Source organism: Haplochromis burtoni, unplaced genomic scaffold (assembly GCF_018398535.1).
Source record: "Haplochromis burtoni strain Fernald_Lab_line unplaced genomic scaffold, NCSU_Asbu1 Contig_49, whole genome shotgun sequence".
Lineage (NCBI taxonomy): Eukaryota > Metazoa > Chordata > Actinopteri > Cichliformes > Cichlidae > Haplochromis > Haplochromis burtoni.
This window is the reverse complement of record NW_024582410.1, coordinates 1,622,376-1,637,633: the sequence shown is the minus strand read 5'-3', so window position 1 is coordinate 1,637,633 and position 15,258 is coordinate 1,622,376. Positions and strand designations below refer to the sequence as shown.

At 38.9% G+C, this 15,258-nt stretch overlaps 1 protein-coding gene across 3 annotated transcripts in view; it reads right to left on the bottom strand.

Moving 5' to 3' along the window:
• chrm2a (cholinergic receptor, muscarinic 2a) overlaps nucleotides 1-14,653 on the bottom strand; it is an 85,379-nt gene extending 70,726 nt beyond the window's left edge. The window contains exon 1 of one of the 3 annotated variants that reach the window (XM_005923544.3): nucleotides 14,393-14,653. The gene's annotated coding sequence lies outside the window, so the exon portion shown is untranslated. The other 2 variants (XM_042220485.1, XM_042220484.1) reach the window with 2 other exon arrangements.
• Between the last annotated feature and the right edge of the window lie 605 nt (nucleotides 14,654-15,258).

The following is a 15,258-nucleotide window of genomic DNA, read 5'->3' as shown; positions in this document are numbered from 1 at the left end:
TCTCAGCAATGGCAATTTGTTTTCCTTACTTGCAAAGCTGTATTTATCTAACAAGTGTTGCAGCTGCATTTTTTCCCGTCACCCCTGAGTTAGTCTGACAAAACTGATCAATTCAGATTTTTACACAGGCAGTGTAGCGTTTTTTATTTTCTTTTCTATTATAACTAAAGTCCTTTTACCTCTGCAGTGATTGTGTGCTGGGCTCTGACTCAACATCACATTACTGTGCTCATGTAGACACAAAACACTGAAGCTGCTCTGCTAATGTGCCACTAAATTAGAAAGTTTACATTCAAAATTTATCATTTCTTCACCACACTTGCTTAAACCACCTTAAGGTCACTCTGCTTGTTGCTTGTCGAGTTCTACAACCAAATTGAACATTCATTTCAGTGATGTTTGAGAAACCCCTGGTTTAAAAATACACCGTAGACAGGATAAAATCCAAAAATCGGACTTTAACAGCAATACATATTATGCTTGGTTAAATAGTATTGTATCTGGCAGCCAAACCCGGTTTAGTTTTACTTAAAAGCATCACAGTGGGGCTTTACATTAGGATGTCCCTGGGGACAAACATTTGAAATGGGCCTAATATAGTTTGAAGGTACTTAAATGGATTATACATCAGGCTACAGGAACATGGGTGGGCATAACAGACAGAGTATTGTTGGTGATGGAGGGAAGGCATGCATGGCTGCTCTGCAGGCTCCAGACAGAGTCTGACAGGAGAAACATGGGAATGGCAAACATAGGAAACTCCTTGTGCCTGCCTATGTACATCAGCCGGGGTCACTGGCACACCAATCCTCAGATGTAAATGCAGCTAAGCACAGAAGAAGACAGACAGATGCACACACCTTTCTACTAACAGAGCGCATCGCTGCCTGTCAGACCGGATCGAGGGGGTCAAGGGAGGTCACAGTAGCAAAGCCAGAGCAGTCAGACAGCTCGTCAATGCTGCTGACAACCAGATGGATGAGCCAATACTTAAGGGAGCTGCAGTTCCACTTTCCCATTTATTAACACAATGTACTACTCCAGTTGGACATGCCCCAAAAAGCTACAAGTTTTCAGCTATTTACTGCAAGTTAAAGTTATGTTAACAGCTCATTCAAATATCCCCTGGTGATAAATTTGAATTTCTGTTTTCTCATATCCATAATCTCTTGGCAAAATATCTCATCTCCCAGTTCTCAGTCAAAGCCCCAAATCTATATGTGCTGTTTACTGAGCTTGGTTGGCTCAATATGGCACATTCATTTGTCACCGCTGTGTGTCTTGGAGCAGAATCTGATCCCAGAGTCAACATTAACATGGCTTTTCTGGGGCAACAGCTTCATTATTGAGTCCCGGCATGGTGAACCGCACCATTACTGCTCTGGAGATATAGAGGCCAAACACGGAGAGCAGAGGGGAGATGGAAAGACGAGAGAAGCCGGGATATAGGATAAGCAGAATTATAAAGTAGGGAGAGGGGAATGACTGAGTGTGAGTGAAGGATGCTAGCGTGAGGATGGAAGGAGAAAAGAAGTGACCAAATAAATCACCAGCCAACAGGTAATTGGACGAGCTGCACTCCTCTGTTGCATCACTGTGAAAAGTGACACCACAGTTTGAAATTAACTCCGAGGGATTTAGTTCCTTCTGGTATAATTCCAGGAATGGCTGCCATAATGAATCTTTTGGGGAGTAGGAATTATTATCCTAATTTAACTCATATTATGGCACAGCTCTCCAGTGAGTAGAGGCCCCCAACTGAGAGGCTAAAAACATTTGAAATTACCCCTGTATGACCACAACAGGACTGTCCTTGGAAGCTGAGCACTTTCAATGTTTGTCAGGTGAGCAGTTTTTAATCACGTGCAAAGTGCGTCTTTGCAGTTGAGAATTAGAATATACAAAGTTAAGTGGTTTCAAGGACAAGAAGATTGAGTCAGACTCAGTATCAACATTTGCACTTCTGAACAGAAGTTGTTTAAGGGCATAATTATGCAGAACACGCACTCACATTCTCACAGAAGTGTAATTTAAAGATAGAATCGCTCTGATACAAGGTTTGGTGTTCACTTATCTACCAAAATAAATGTATTTCCCAATAAGGAGGTTTGTTTGAAAACATAAAACAGTACTGCTGAGGTGCTGTGCTGAGACAGAATGTCAAGGTCAGATCAATTATCTATTGTGTAGATGATAATAATCAAAGCATAAACGTGCATATCCAGCTTTGAATGCAAGTGCCAACAATGGGACATTACAGGAAGCATGAAAGCAGAGGGGATGACCCATCACAAGAATCCTCAGTAGTTCTCCCATTCTTGACGTCAATGTGCTTGCTATGTTAAATATCACCAAAGCAACCTATGTTTTCTGTTATGTTGATAAGAATCAAGACACTTAGGCCTTTATTGTAACTCACTTATTTGACCTTTTATTCATACTGTACCTGATTCAATATTACCTAGATCTAATTTAAAACTGACTATATGTTAATAATTCTAATTAGGCACCTGGAGAATGGTGCTTTCCTCAAATCAATGCTATGGCCATCTGTGCTTTTAGCAAAGTGGATGACCTTTCCTGTACTTCCCCCACCAATAAACCACTAATCTCATTAGGTTTTTAGAAGACCGCAACAAGTCCTCAGTCCCCCAATGCAAAGTCAGACAGTCAGCACTAATCACCGGAGACATGTGTCGGCCCACAAAATAAAAAAAGTTAATATTACTTTGAAGACTGAAAAGCTGCCTTGCATAAAAAAAGACGTATGAAAAAAAGTTTAAAGTACTTCTGAGTATTGAGGCTCGCAGTTTTAAGAGTGATCTGGAAACTGGGAACATTTTTGATCAAATAAAATCTGAACATCAAATGAGAAATGTGAAAGAACAGAAAAGAAAACGTTTTACAGGTACAGAGATAAAGAGACCCGGGACATTTCTTTTGTCATTCCCAGTCAAATAAAAACTTAAAACCCATATTTTTCAGCTTATTAAAAACAATCAACTTTTACTGATACAAGTTGGTTTTACAACTGAATTACTTGAAAGAAATTCTCTAAGATAATGAAAAGTTCCTGCATTAAAACTTTTCTATTAATGCATGCTTTATTGGATTTGGATACTCTGTATTTTGCCCTTGTTTATAAAAATAAAAAAGTTAATATGTCCCAAACTGAAGTGGAAAAGGTTTTTACCTAAAACATTCCAAGCATTGAGTTTGAGCTTTTACTACAAAGCTTGATTTTATTCAATGAAAAAACAAGAAGCAGACGCCGCTGTTACTCGTGTCCCATCTTCTATGCTAACTGCTTTCAATTATTAGGTGACTGGGGAATGAGACCTCTCTTTTTTAGCCATGTTGGAGAGTATTGATCGGACAAGGAAACTGTGTAAAATTGTAGAGAAGTGGGATGACCTTGTCTCTTGTATTTCTCTCCTGATCGACAGACAAAGTAGAGACAGCTGCGGAGATGTACCTGCATAGCAATGCTCTCCTTCATTTTGTTCAGCTGTGCAGTGTGATTAACACAGTGAATGCATTAACACCATCTTTAACTTTTGCAAAATACGTGAATTTGAATACGAAAAAAGAAACAAAGACTTAATTGGCACGAGGTCTTTGGAGAGCCACAGAAATTTGTGGAGGTAAAGGACCCTAACTGACCTGCATTTCCAATAACATCTTCAAGCCCAAACATTTCCCAACTACCTAATATGGCCAAGCTAATAATGTTAGTGATGAATGATGACTCACAGATGATTGGACAAATTAAAGGATGAACCACTAATGCAGGATGAGTCATCCAAAAAACATGCTTTTAGAGACATCCAGTGGCTCAATTTTGCACTTCACTGCGGTTATGTAACAAACCACACCCATTGGTGAGTGGCAAGTTTATTGATATGACCTACTTCACTGCAGCCAATTAAGAAAAAAAAAAAAGCGCTAGAGGTCAAAACTATGACTGCTTTTTAGAAAAAGGTAGGAATTTGCATAGTATAATATTATTAAAAATGCTAGCCAAACAATTAGCGTGGATGGCAACGAAAGATAACAACTTGGGAAATCCATTTCGTGTGACCCTAAGTTGTTTTATGATGAGGCATTTCATTTTTTCTGCTATGACTGGTTTGTTTTTGAGAGGGCTGTCAAAAAGGGCCATCAGAGAGTGTGAACATAGGGGCGACGGGTGCCTCACACAGTGAATCTATCCTACAGTCTGTTTGTGTTCCTCTGACACAGCGTAGTCTCTGGACTCTGTCAGCAGTCCTGTTCCTGTCAAGTCAAATAACAGCATTTCAGATGGGCTTCTCACTCTGACATAGTGAATAATATGCCAGAGAGGTTAAAAATTGGTTGGAAAATGTGCTGAACTTCACCATACATCCACTGATGAATGCAAACAAGAAACCCCCCAAAATTCCACAACACACAAGCACGCACGAGCTTGGAAAACACAAGAAGTGCCCACTTTCCTCCTCGCTGGCATTTCTTCCAAATGTCAAATCGTTCACCTGGAACAAGTTACACAGACCTTCAGGGATCCTCTTTGAGAATGTCAAACTAAACCACGAATCTGTACAAAGCTTTGGATAAAGTACAACGTCCACTGACTTCTTATAGCCAAGCCTGAGGGGAAGTGAACCATCCAGGTCTCGGATGACACAGTCACACTGCACTTCATAAATGTACATATAATCTTAGCTTGTGCTTTGTCTTTTAAATAAACCAAGCATGCTTATCCTGTGGAAATATCACATGCCCCTAATTTCCGTGTTTGTGTATATTGGAATAAAAGTGAAAGTGTCCATACTCCAGTTTCCCTGGAGGCACCTCAAAAACAGAAATCTTTTCTGAGAGGAAAAAAAGTCAACATCTGCCAAATGTCATCAAACTCTGTGGTATTTACTACCATTATCTGGGCTTCATCTCACGTTTTCGTTTAAAAAGACAGTGTTGACAGAGTCAATAAATTGAACCGACTGACCACATAAAGGGGAACTACAGTTTGCAAAGCCTCCGGGCATTAAAAGAAACACAGGAAGAACCAGGTTACACCTCAGGCAATAAACAAGTCTTCACTTGCCAAATCAGAGGAATAAAACAAGAGGTGACACCGGATGCAATAACATTAACAGACTACTTTTATGACTGGACTTAATAATATTGACCTGGTTAAACGATGCTCCCTTCTTGCTGTGCCAGCCACTACGCTAGCCTCTTTTCCAGTGTGGAGAGAAGAATGTTTACCTTTTGATTTGATCCACAGTATCCAGGGCCACGGCCATGTTCATCTGCTGTGTGTGTACACAGTATTGCGTCTCGTGTGAAGTCATCTGTCTCAGAGGCAGCTCTAATTCAGCTTTGATTTCACACATGGTCTTTTTCTCACAGGGAATTTGAAGACAGAATGTAATTGTTTCATACTCTTTCTGACAATTTGTAAACTGTCTTGAAACGAAATCTATTTTTTTTTCTATAGACACTGAATTGTAACACTTCAAATCCCTTAAGCTATTTCAACTAATGCTTTCTAAAATTAGTGATTTTCAAAGCTCTGAATGCAATATGTCTGGCTTTCGAAGTAAATTTTCTTTCATTGTAGACAGTTATATTTAATTGTGAAATAAGATCTATGTGTGTATGTATGCTGTATGTAGTTTCTATTTTTGGTAGGGATTCAAAATGAACAGACCTGTTAGTTACATTCCTAAAAAAGCCCAGTTTATTGATAGAATTTGTAGATCCAAAATGCAATAAGGAATATTCAAAGAGAAGACTGCTCATTGCTTTTTGTGTCATTACTGATTGCAATTCAAAGTACCCCATTGAAGTATTTTAGGTTTGTTGTTTTAATTACAATAAAGAGCCATTCTGAGTTTAAATACCTACCTTAAAAAAATTGAATTTTATTCTAAAAAAGCAAATTTGTAGCAAAAGCCACATTTTGAGTTTTCTAGCTAAATTTTTAGTCGCAGTGTTGTTACAAAACATTCTCAAAACTCCAATAAGAAAATATATGATCATATTTTAGAATTGCAAACTGAAATGAAGCTTATAGTCGTGCATGCTAATGCTAGCTAGACATGCTTACAACATCAGTGTTCACAGGTATAACAACTGCTGTGTTGTTTTCCATTATAATAAGCCAATTAGCAAATTTTATCAAAACTATCACAACATCATGACAAACAGCGATGCTAAACATCATTATGTCTTCTAACGGTTACCCAGACATGAATACCTATCCAATTTCATGGCAGTCTATCCACTAACCATTCAACTTGCACCAAAGTAGTCAAGAAGCCAACAGATGGCATAATCTGTCTGTAGTAAGAACAAGAGAATGGCAGGGAAGAAATGACTGTGATTCATTATTGACGTTGAGTACATGGCGTCTCCAACTGATGATCATTCCTGTTTATCAGCTTCAGGCAGGCCAGTAATTAGGACAGCAATTCCTCCAGGAAGACAGTTTGACTTTTATTGCCTATTCAAATAGAAATCAACCGCCAGCAGCTCATTGACTCGCACTTAGCATGAATTAATGCTCAGCTACTTCTAATGGATCACACATACTGTTATATAATCTGCTGTATAAATCTACAAAACTCCCAATGGTACAATGAAGGTTATGTGCATCTGTATCTTCTGTTTGGTCATTTTACATCTTTTAAACACAAGGAGCATCGCTCCTCTGCCTCATGTCCCTAAATGATTTTAACCTGCATTTATATCTGCTGCGAATTTTCCTTCCTATGACCAAACCTTCAAAGGCAAAACAAAGAGCTTTCTTAGACTGTAAGCTCAGCTTTCGTCCCATGAAATACCAAGCACTCCTCCTGTTGGCTAATTGCTTGTTAGTGCTCCTCGCCAACAAGAAGAAAAAGTCACGCAGGGCTGCTTCAAAAACATCTGCAGCAGCACAGTGAGATATTAAGGCGCCCTGTCATGTTGGCGCCATTTACAAGAACTTGTGACACCAGCTGAAGCTGTTCCCCCTGCTGCTAAAGTTGCACTGCAAAAAGAAAAAAAAAAGAAAGCAATCTAAATTCACTCCTACCTTCTTTCTTTGTTTTTGTCCACATCACAGAGCTCTCTTGGTAATGCCATTCTGTGAATAGGCCCTAGTTGTGTGTAAAAGCATATGCTATGGGTCAGAGGGAAAGCTAGATTCCACCTTTTTAGTCTAATGTGTCTTACAATCTCCAGTCATAGAGGAATTTGGCCTGTGGGCAATTACAATAACGCCTCCCTGCCAAGGTCAGATGTGAGCAGACAGGAATACCAAATCTGAATGTTTTATGGAGGAAATGACAATGGCTGAGCCAGATAATAAAGCTGGTTGGAATTATCTGGTACTGAGGCTCAGAGTAATTAAGAGCAAAGAATGGCTGCCTTGCATTATTGCTGGGTGAGTGGCAAGACTGGAGAACACCTGAGGCTTTTGGAAGTGCACCACATTCAAAGGAATCTCCAGAGGTTTAGAGGGTAGTACTTATGACTGCTGCTGTCGCATTTCAACTGCTGTTCAGGTTCTGTTATTCAGGAATGCAACACAGACCAATGCTGCTAGGGTAAAAGGGCTAACGTTATGAAGATGCACCACCGGGACATTTTGCATCCAGTTTGATTTAAGATAAGATGTTGATAATGTTAATTTTTGAAAAAAGAGTAAGGACATTTTACAATGTTTGAAAAGTGTACTTTACTATTTAGTCCTCTAAAGTGTGGCCGTATCTTATTTCTATTTTCTGCCCAAAATTCAGTACTACCAATGGTGACCTGTTTTGGTCAAAAGTCCACCTGAAGAGTTTTTTTGTTGTATATAGTATACAACAAAGTATATTTCATCAGGAGAGTGATTTATTATTTCCATATGGCTCCAGTTAATGTGTCATGGTACCAGTTATAACATAGTAAAATACATAACAAAATAAGCTAAAAGAAAATTATATTAGAACTGAACTCTACTGAAATCTATCGTGAAATTGAACATCTTTCATTTTTTTGGTTTTGCTACCCAAGAGTAAAAATAGGCAGCTATTTTCATTTTAAAAAGTTGTGTACACAAACTTCAGTCGAAAGAGTTAAAAAAAAAAAAAAAAGTCCAACAATAGAAGAGTAAAATAACGCTTTATAAATGAAAATTAATGAATGAACTAAATTGTTTTCACATGCCATGTCCACAAACACGTGCTTTACAAAACAAGGGTTGGGCTCATAGTGGGTGAGGTATTCTAGACAGAGATGTCCATGCTTTCCTCTTACCAGCCACCAGCTAAAGCACTTCTAAGAGGGATACCGAGGTCTTCCCACGTTAGCTGAGAGTCTTAAGCCCTTTCTTAGATATGTGCTGTGGCGTCATGCACCGATTTGTCAGGGAATTTCTCCACTCGTTAACAAAACCATGAGGTGCTTGAAGTTTTCCAGTCCAGGAAGCAATTCAACCTTTCACAGCTTAGCTCTGTGGCTTCGGGTTTGAAAATGGTAAAACAAAAGTGGATATAATAAAATTTAGAAGGAAAAAAAAGTTCCATATTAAAAAAAGAAAATAGAACCTGAAGTTCAAAAAGGAAAAAAAAGAACATAATGATGAGTCAGCTAAATTAAAGGCCAAGCTAAAATGATCTGTCCTAAGTATTCTTAAGAAATGGCCATAAAAACAAAATTCCCAGAGACTAGGCATTGAGCTGGTAAGTTGGATGCCAGCTACAGAGGATCTGTGAGATGTATTATTTAAAAATCTAAAAAGTATATCTGACATGTCAAGCCAATAAGAAACTTCAAATCAATTTTAGACTAAAAGAAAAACCATGCAACGCCTTTGAAATACAACCCTAAAGTATAATCCATCTCTTTTGAGAAATCAGGTTGTAGACATTGCTGTTTGATCTTGATCAGGCCTTGAGCTGCAACTTCCTGAGGAACTAGATAAACCAAACCAGACAGCATTGCAATATTAATGTAAAAAGAACTCTATGCAGTCCTACGAAAAACTTACTAAACCCAATGATTCAGTATATTGTAGAAAAACCTTTAGCAGCAATGCCTTTGTTTTCTTTTAGCAGTCTCTCTGGAATTGTCCCAATCTTTACAGTGTTGTTTCAGTTCATTGATGCTTGCAGGCATTCATTCTTGCACAGCTCTCTTTAGGTCCCACCACAGTATTTCAAAAAAGGCTGGATTTTGAATGAGCCATCACAGCACCTTGATTCTTTTCTTTTACAGTCTTTCTTTTATAGATTTTCTGGTATGCTTGAGATCATGATCCTGTTGCATGACCCATTTTCAGCCAGTCTTTAGATGTGGGACAGAAAGCCTCACATTCAACTCTAGAATACTTAGAATAATTTAATATACGGAGGTGATCATCGTTGACTCATTGGCTGCAAGGTTTCCAGGTCCTGTGGCTAAAAAGCAAGCCAAAACCATTACCCCTCCACCACCATGCCCGGCAGTATGAGGTGTTTGTGCTGATGCACTGTCGGTTATGGATAAATATCTCCACTTTTGTCTCACACTTTTTTTTTTCAGATCAAACATTGCAAGCCAAAACACCTGGTTGCCAATTCCCCTCTTGATTTCTATCAATGCAGTAAGGCTGTACTTAGTTTTTTGTGCACTTAGACTGTACATGTAGATGTCTGGAAGAGCATGAAGCTTAATAGTCCCTGTTAATACATCATCAAATGTTAATGTGTATGTGTGTAGCAATATTATGTATAAATAATTATCTGTCAAAATTCATTAAATGTTATAAAGTGTTAAAAAGTTTCTGGTTTGTCAGACACATTCTGAATCACGACATATAAGAGAACAGACTACATCATAGAGAACTGCTGAACTAATTTCGTAGCATAGATTTTATAAGCAATTACAGTGAGACTGGATCCATTTGAATGTTGATGAAATACGCTGACCAACTGCTGTATGTAGTGCTTAGTCCATTGATTCCAAGTCTTTTGTTACAAATGCAATTACACTGGTTTGTTTCGTCTAACTCTCTCTGTCTGCTTGATAATGACCTTAAGGAGGAATCTCCCTCCTCTCATGCTGTCCAATCAATGCCACTTCGTGCAGTGGTTTAGAGCCACTTCATATTGCAAAGCTCTGCAGTCGCTCATCATCTGAGAAGCAGTCCAACTAAATGGTACATTGGTCATTTGTTCCACTGGCCGAATCAGCTTCAACGTATGAAAATCTGCACGCTCTGACTGAGGATATATGCATATTTAGGCTTATGAAACGACGTTTATATATGTATGAGTCAATGACATCCTCATCCGTCACTCTTTTCATTCGCATAACCTCATATCCCTGCATATATATCTGTACTTGTATACAACATGCTCACTGTTATGTAAAACCCCTTCATCTCTTTTCATCTCTTTCAGAAAAATTCCACAGATCAGTTGAGCCCATTCTTTTGCTTCTGCTCAATTGCTTCCTTCAACACCCAGGCGATGCCACACGGACTTTCCGGCTCATCCACATGGAGCAAAAATAACATTCTAACTGCATAAAAAATAAAATAAATAAGTGTGTAATGACAACAAAAAGACAGCGATTAGAGCAGGAGCTCAGTGCAAATAGAGGACCCTACTGCGGCTGAAAGCGTGATAATTAGACATTCCTTTCTGTGTGTGCCAGATACACAGATTCACTAATGTGCACTGTGCAGCCTCTCTACAACTGAGAAGCTTATGTCCATGCAAAGAGGCACCCCACTGGCTAAATTTAACTATTTACAAAAGCAACCTTGTCTGTAACACTGTTTCCAACGCTGCCAAAAGCACAGATTTAGCAATATGTGTGCAATGTGCCTTCACTGAAGGTAGCAGCATTGACATGAGCCTCCTCCTTCAATCGCTTCGCTCTCCGTCCTTCGTGTGAATGTGACCGAGAAAGACTGATTCATTCCATTTCATTTGAGTGTACGTGCATGCATGTCTCACTGTTATGAAGCACGGTTTTGGTTAAAATCGTCATGATTTCAACGTGAAAGACATCAAACAAGAATGAGAGCTTTCATTAGCGTGTTTTATACACATGAGGAATAAAGATCACTTTTAAACACAAAAGCAAAGCAAAAGGTGATGATTCTTAAATCCCAGAAATACACTTAATCTATTAAATATTTGTCACACATTCACACTCATCTGCATCAACAACAAAGACACCAATACGCAATATTCATGCAGAACTGCAGGGTGATATGTAAATCAATGCATGTCATCATTTACTACATCAGTCAAGCTCATGGACACCAGATGCTGACACTCTGTCATCTGCATATTTCATGGAATAGCAGTAGGGTTAAAGAAAAGGGTTTAAATTAAGGCAAGCTACACATCTGATCTTAGTAGACCTCAGCGAGCTTCATGAAATTATAAATAACTTAAAAAAAATCTAATAGATCAAAAATGAATAACTCACAGTTCATGTAAATCTCACCTATCAGCATCATGGTATCAGACATGGTCTTAAGTGGAAATGGACAGCAACCAGTTGCTGAAACAAATACTTGCTTAGAGAAAAATTTTCATTGCTACAGAACGGAAGGAACAAAGGGACACAATAAAAGCCTTGGGAACTTAAAAAGTGGTTGGAGTTGTGAAAAAGACGTGGGTAGCACAGTGAAACAGTCGCACTTTATACAGCTACAACAGTTAAGCTACACTTTACCAAGTGTACACAAATATCACCTTTTATAATGCTATTATGTAATAAATATGACTGATCCAGGTTTGGATTTGATTTTCAGTGATTATTATCTTTTGCATTTGTGTTTTTAGAGGTCCTGTGAATCTGTTGAGTGATTTTTCTACACCTTATGGAATTTATTTTTTGCCTTTAGTTGCTTTTCCCCCATAAAAACATAATAAGTAGACAACAACTTTATCTGCACATTCACATACAGCAATATTAAACATTTTCAGGAAAAAAAAAATCATGTTTTTGTCTCAAGCACAAACCTGTTGACGTTTTTGATATTGTTTCCTTTTGACTTCATCATGTTTTAAGAGTTTTGCCAAATGAACACTATTCGTCACACTGAAAACTGGGCTAGTTCCCCTGTAGTGCAATTCCAAAGATGAAAACGGCGCGAAACGGATTCCACACCAAATGGAAATCCTTTTTTTCTGGCAAGAAACTAAATCAAATGTCACATTAATTAATAATGATTTTACGAGAACAAAACCAGCATCGTGTTAACGTTCCGCGTGGATAGGAGGTACTAAGGCAACACCACGTCTTTGTTGTTTACTCGTCAGCTCTTTAAACAAAGCCAGTTACAGTCAGGAATCAAAACGTAATCAAGGTCAAGCCACAGCAGTTAACTGTACAACACAATGCTGAAAATATCAGATATCAGCACAGATGTTGGTGAACTGCATCAGACTAAATATTTAAGAATAAAAGAAATGAATACGCACAAGAAAAATGTACTTAGCCTTATTATAAAGTCCTTAAAATCAAGGTAAGAGGAACACAGAGAGACCATATGTTTCCTCTTCTCTTAGTCAGAATTAGCCGCCAGTCTTGGCGAAACCTGATTTTCTCCCCACTGTAACAACTGAGGAACCCCCCCACCCACGCACACACGCCTGCCCCAATTCCAAGAAAACCTCTTCTCCCCCTTCTCTGGCTGTAACTTTTCAGTGAAGTTAAATGACCCTAAACTACAACCTAATCTCCAATCATCACAGCGAACCACAGGGCTCGTCCAACTGCGATGATTAATCTAGCCGAACGATACAGTAGGAGTAGAGTGCATTTTATTGTTGTTGTTGTTTGTTAGTTTTTGTTGGGTTTTTTTGGTCTCCTTTCCAGTCACACGACTGTGACTGCGGTTAATTTTGCTGTCGTGCAGATTAGAAAAATACAATAGATTTTGTAGCCAAACGCTGTTTGATATAAACGAATAAAAAAAAAAAATCTAAATACTTGAAACAGAAACAGGTTTACCTTTGAGCCCCCCGTTCGATTTAGTGGCAAAAGCCTCTCTATATGTCGTTAAACATGACTGGAAGATCCAATCTAGAAGTAAAACATCTCAACTATAAGACCCGTGGTAATAAAATCCGACAGAAACACGCAGTCTCAAATCTGTTCTGTTGCGTTGCGCTTTTACGCACCTCTGGTGCGGCTTCGACGCCAAATCGTCTCTTAATCTCATTGTAAAAGGTGGCGGTAGATCTCAGTGCAAATATGAAAAAAAAAATGCTTTTTTTTTTATTGCGATGGCTGTTGAAAACACGGGGAATGTGAACATGTGGCGAAAAAGCTTGCTGAAATCAAGAATGGTTTTATCGAATTAATGAGACGAGAGAAAACCGCTTTTGGGCAATTATAGACTTTCACAGATCTGTATACATAAGCTTTCAGCACGTTGGAATTGTCAAAAGGCGAGTTTTCTCACCATTGGGAATTATTTGCGTCCTACTGCAGAAATTAGACCAGCAATTTTATCCAGACTTGAATGAAACGATGCGGAGCGCTTTTATCCAAGTCACACTGGAGTCCTTTAAGCACACATTATGGTTCGAGTAAGTCAATTGGCTCTTCCTTTTAGAAATGATCCACAAACAGATTGCTGGAATTAGTAATGTCCGGTGAAATGAGGCTTTAACGTCTTGAATACTTGATAAAAAAAAATGCGCGCAATGGTCGTGTGATCGTTTAATACTGACAAAATTAATAAGGTATAGCGGTCCATGACTCTGAAATTGTTTCCGCTTCTGGGGTTGTCAAAAAAAAAGTATATCAGAACCACAAAGTTCCCCTTGCTCCATCTAAGATGCGCAAAGACACCGATGTTGGCACAGGGAGCTGTTGAAATGTCTTTGTGTTCATTGCGCATAGCTTCCAAAGCAGTAGATATTAGACGGGCTCTTTCTAGTTCGAATATAAGGTGTAAAAATATTTTTCAATAGTCACCGAGGATCGGGATGTTTTCTCTGAGCTGAATAACGTGAAACAGGAGTTATGTACTTTTGCCACTCGATGAAACCAAAACAGCGCTGAAATGTTTGAAAACAGAATAAACCCCACTCGGAGTAGCACCGTGACAATCGAGTTTCCACATATTGAATGTATATGCAGGTGTTGATGTGGCTGTGTGAGCAACCTGGCGGATATAGATAGATAGTCCCATACTAAAAAAAAAGAAAGAAAGAAAGAAAAAAAGTCCAAGGTTCAACTCCTGACCACAACTAGTTCCTCCTTTCGGACTGTCCTTGAGCAAGACAGCTTAATAAACTCCCTTTACTGAAAGAACAAGCGCTTCTTGTCTGACAGCTTCAGATAAAATATCGAATCCTTTGGTTCCTCTCAGAAATCACAGACTATTGATCATAAAGGGGCCAATATTCAGTCAGCAGCTTACCTGCTTTTATGTTGTCACGCCGGTGGCTTCTTTTTGGTCCGCTTCATCGCATCGCTGTTGCATGTCTGAGGACATGCTTCTGAAGACGGGCTTTGGAGACAAAACGCGCTGCACAGGAGAAAGTGGAGAGGGGGTGGGGGTGCGTGAGCAAGACGGCGAGAGAAAGGGAGAGAGAGCCGTAAGAAGTAGGCTGGCTTCTCTTTGACGGTAACGACAGTCGTTATTTGCCTTTCAGATTCAGGGAAACCAGCCTGAGTTTAGTGCAGCAACACGTGATTTAAAACAGAAATCACCCGCAGCTTGAAAGAGTGCTGTTCGTCGGTACACTAATTAAACCCCATGCCAGGAGAATCACACACGCTTGCCACAGATTTTCCGCGGCAAATCAGCTCATTTAGCCCGTTAGTATATTTTTAACGACATTGGATTTTTTCTTCAGATTATATTTTAATTGGCTGGGGTGTATTAATCACTGTCATTTTGATTGAAAAGACAGAATTTTGCTCGTGGCTTTTCTCTTATAGCCTATATAGTTCTTTCCATTAAAAAAAAAAGCCTTAGTGAGAGCTTCGCGTAGACTTTTAGATTCAGCACCAAGGAGAGCGAATATAAACGATAATAAATTAAAAAAAGCAAAGCTTGCTCACCTTTTGCGTCTGCAAAATTCAATCTTTTCATCGACGTGGTGTACTTTTAATTAAGAAACAATCTTTAATTATTCAAGTACTTTTTGAAAAGAAATCTAAATTCAAACAAAAGAAGAACTGAATGGCTCTCAGACCTGCATCATGTATTTTTGTCTATGCATACGTGTCTTTGCAGGAAACCTGTTGATTATCTAAACACGTGGCCAACAGGACCTGCTT